The sequence below is a fragment of the Solenopsis invicta genome, chromosome 5 (genome assembly GCF_016802725.1).
Source record: "Solenopsis invicta isolate M01_SB chromosome 5, UNIL_Sinv_3.0, whole genome shotgun sequence".
NCBI classification, from domain to species: Eukaryota; Metazoa; Arthropoda; class Insecta; order Hymenoptera; family Formicidae; genus Solenopsis; species Solenopsis invicta.
Window position 1 is genome coordinate 3036558 of NC_052668.1, and position 4664 is coordinate 3041221.

At 36.1% G+C, this 4664-nt stretch overlaps 1 long non-coding RNA gene across 2 annotated transcripts; it reads left to right on the forward strand.

Moving 5' to 3' along the window:
* Nucleotides 1-793: 793 nt before the first annotated feature.
* Nucleotides 794-1696, forward strand: LOC113005632. Of its 2 annotated transcripts, XR_005574862.1 has the most exons (4): nucleotides 794-1014; nucleotides 1105-1258; nucleotides 1330-1392; nucleotides 1492-1695. It is a non-coding gene; the product is annotated as an uncharacterized LOC113005632 (long non-coding RNA). The 2 variants fall into 2 exon arrangements; XR_003269548.2 differs by having other exon boundaries at nucleotides 794-1258; nucleotides 1492-1696.
* The last annotated feature ends 2968 nt before the right edge of the window (nucleotides 1697-4664 follow it).

The window sequence follows — 4664 nt, forward strand, 5'->3', positions numbered from 1 at the left end:
GTTTACCATACATCTACGTACATCGTCCATACGTATATTTATAAATAATAAATTTAAATTTTGTATAAATTAAAAAAAAAATTAAAAAAATTGTTTATATTAAAACCATTTTTATGTATCCCTTTAAAGTAAAAAAAAAAAAAAAAAATGTATATATATGTATATTACATTCAAACATATTATTTTTTCATATTCTTGTCCACTCCTGAAAATCCATTAGAAAAAACGCGTACGAATGAAAATATTGGCGTGCGGAGTATAATATAAGCTGCATATGAAAAAGCACGAACAAGTGAGCGAAGATTGACCGCGCGTATGAGGGAAGGAGGACGAAGAGGATGATGCATCACCATGCCACACCGCAATTCAATGTATGGGAAATTTTAACTGCCAATATAACAATTATATCTGGAAAAAGATGGAGAGTTATGACGTATGGGATTTGAACAGTCTTCTCGACAAAAAACGTAAAAGCTAGAATTATAAATTTGAAATTATAAATTTTTTAAATGCTTTATAAATTTTATAAAAATAGTTTTATAACACTGAAAAATATATATAATATTAATAGAAAACTAGCAATAGTATTATTTCCCTGTAAGATAGCGCACAAAAGTTGATATGGGTGAGCGAGACATTGCGGCGTTAGGTCTCCCCCACTTCATGTCGCAAAACGGACACCACCACTACTGCAGACCGTAAAAATGCTTGCGATTGAGAGCATTAGTGTGCGAGTGAGCACTTCAAGACGCGTACGAGCGAGAGGGCATGTGTATGGTGAGGGAGTGAGAGAGCAAGCGTACGTGGAGGGAGTGAGAGCGCAACATATGAATGAGTGTATGAGAGAGAGCGAGAGAACAAACACACGTGCGCTTCCATTATTTATGCCATGATTAGCGCCGCGAGGTGACATCGTCCCTTTCAAAACATGGTCAGCATGACAAGGAGAATATTGGCGTGCGAGCAAGCACTTTAAGGCGCGTACGAGCGAGAAGGCATGCGTACGGTAAGAAAGTAAGAGTGCACTATACGGTTATCATTTTACTATGAGAACAATGAGATATTATTGTCTCAAAAATAAATCACGTATATTTTGATTAAAAGAGTAAATGGGCTCTGCTCGCGTCAGTCAGTCAGTTAGTCAGTCAGACCAGTGCATTCATAAGGTGAATTTAAATCTTTTGTCTCTCCGAAAAAAATATCGTTGGAACAAACGATTGAACAGCTGCAGCGACTTCTGCAAGTCACGGCGAACGCAGTAAGTATACTGTATACATCTGTTGAAGTGTGTACTATATTATATGTAAAACACATAAATATATTTTTCAGCAATTAATGGTGGATGACAAGCGTCAGGTGGTGGTGTCTTTACGGGTAATTGGTCCCGATGAGGTAAATTATTATGTTATACTATATTACATCATATTGTATTATTACATGTAAATTGTATTATTACGCACTACTAATCTTTACCTTTTAAACTTCTTTCAGAATATGCAGCTGAGCAACATTAAAATAGATTGTTTCGTTAACATCAGAAGAAAAATAGACATTTCACGAAAAATTACTACAGAGAGATGAACGACTATATGTGGTACAAGAGAAAAGATATAGATATGTGGAATCTAAATGTACTTTTCAGCAAAGAGGAGGTCTCAAATTAATTTGAAATATTTTAAAAATATTTTTATAAAATTAAAAAATGTATAAATAAATATAATACATATATAAATTTTTTTTATTATTTATAAATTTTTTACTCTTATAAATTTTTTTCAATTTTTGTAACATTTAAAATAATAAATATAAAATAATAAAAAAAAAGATAACTATAATATTATTTCTCTATTATTGTCCCACCATTTCTTATTCTTTAGATTAATAAGAAACGCGTGCGATTATAACGTTGGTGTGCGACCGTGCGATTATAGCGTTAGTGTGCGAACGACCACCTTAAAACGCGTACAAGCGAGAGGGCAAGCGTACGAGATTATAATAAGACGCGTACGAGCCAGAGGACAAGCGTACGAGGAAAGAGTGAGAGCGCAATACGGGAGGGAGCGAGAGAGCAGTGTTTTTCCGTAAGTGATGTCATTTATGCCGTGATTAGTGCCGCGAGATGGCATCGCCCCCTTCAAGGCGGCGATTGAGAGCGTTGGCGTACGAGCAAGAGGACAAGCGTACGGGGACGGAGGAAGAGCGCAATATATGGGAGAAAGCGAGAGAGCAAACACACGTGCGCTCCCTCAAATGATTCACCTATGCTATGATTAGTACTGCGAGGCGGCATCACCCCCCTCCAAGACGCGGTTAGCACGACAAAAATACATGCTATAAAATGTTCCTCCCCATTCCCCGCGTGACATCATCTCGGTTAGTACGGCAAAGACGCGCGCCGTGAACCCCCCCCCTGTCCCGCACCCCCTCAGATTCCTAAGTTAGAATCCGCCTTACTATCTTATTCAACAAGACCTTTGCCTTTACAATTCATGATAAAAAAACGAAACTCGCCCATAGAAAATCCTGTGCCGATAACCAAACAAAGAAAAATATTAGTGAGAAAAATAGAGAAAAGGTAGTCTGCTCATTAAAAATCTTGCCGTCCGGCATGGCTATCTTGACATCAGCCCGAAACTTAGACAAGGTAATTAAGAAACCTGAGGATCAGTAGTGACCACTAACTCAAGTTTTCTTTTCCTTTTCATTTCTCTAGCTAAGAATTTTTGTTATCTAAATAATTGCTTAAATATTTCGTAATTATTTTGTTTATTTTTTTTTCTTTTTTTGTTTCTTTTCCTTCTTCTATAATCCGTACATTGGTGCCAAGCAATTTATGTACTAGAGAACTACAATTGTAAGAACATATCTATAAATAATAAAAGTTGTAAACTAATATAATTTCTAGCACTTTCTTTCACACCTCTTGTACCACGCATCCTCTTCCACGCAACATAAAAATGCTACTTTTAAAACAAACACGTACTCTAAAAAATTTCGTCTATATAACCTAAAAAAAAAAGAGAAAACATTTTAAATAATGAAGTACTTGTTGTTATGAGAACGGGCATATCATCCATAATCATGACAACTGGTGACAGCGGCCGAAATTAATTCTATTACAACGCCAGTTTACAAGCGGCGGACAATCGTCAAAATACTAAAACAACATCGACAAAATGCTAAAAGACAAAATAATTAGACCAAGTGCAAGCCAATGGAACGCACCGATACCAGTGGTATCAAACAAGAGTGACACGTCCGGAAAGCAAAAATTGAGAATAGTACTTGACTTCAGAAAATTGAACGACTTAACAATAGGCGATTTATTTCCATTACCAAACATAATAGTTATATTAGATCAGTTAGGAAGTGCAAAGTATTTTACGACGCTAGATCTAACCTCAGGGTATCACCAGATACCAATGGCAGAAAAAGACAAAGAAAAAACAACATTTTCCACACCATACGGGCATTACGAGTACAATAGAATGCTATTCGGTTTAAAAAATGCACCGGCGACGTTCCAACGGCTAATGAATTCCATACTCGCCGGCGTGCAAGGTATCAGATGTCTTGTATACTTAGACGACATCGTCATATACGGGCCAAGTCTGTAGGAACATAATCGCCGCCTGACAGAGTTATTCCAACGACCAAGGAAACATAATCTAAAACTCCAAATAGACAAATGCGAATTTCTAAGAAAAGAGATCAATTATTTAGAATACGTAATCAGGGAAGAAGGAATACGGTCAGATTCGAACAAAATAGTAATAGTCAAAAACTTTCCAACGTCAAATTAAATCAAAGATATTCGTGCGTTTCTAGGTCTAGCAGGATATTACAAAAGATTTATAAACAATTTTTCGGGAATAGCCAAACCACTAACCATGCTGACATAAAAAGATAAAAAGTTCGCATAAACGGTGACGCAACAACACGCATTCAAGTCATACAAGGAAAAACTGATAATAGTACTAGTTAGTACTTAGTGTTAAGTTACCCGGACTTTAAAAAGACATTTATAGTGATGACCGATGCATCCGACTATGCGATAGGAGCAATACTGTCACAAGCAGGGGCGGCAGGACCAGTATGGTGGGTATGCTGACTACCATACGTGAGATTTTTTAGCATATGGTATACCATACGTGAATTTTAGATTGACATTTTTTTAATAAAAAAAATTCAAAATATAAATAAAGAAAAAATTTCGATTAATGAAGGGTTTGCACTTTTCGCTCTGTATATATACATGCTTTACCTATCGATGCTCACAAGGGGAGGACCAGGTGAGAGACCCTGGAATTTTGATCCCAATTTTTTTAGTTATTCTGGAGACGAAAAAAAAGTTTACGTCTCCCGGCGTTTCATCGAATAGGCCTTAGTTTCGAAATAATAAATTTGTGAAAATTGGCCATACCGCAGTGCGTCATATGAGCCTTCCCGGTAACTGTTCTCGCAACCAGTGCAGTCAGCTCCGTGCGTTAGGTGCTTGCTTCAAAATTGTAAGATCCGGTTTCGCTCCCGGATGTGTGCAATATTTTTTTTCTTTTTTTTAATAAATGTATTTATTTATCTTGATGATATTAATATAGTATGCAAATTTCTAAAATATAAAATTTAATTTAATATCATTTTCTAAACTTCAATTTAAATTTAAT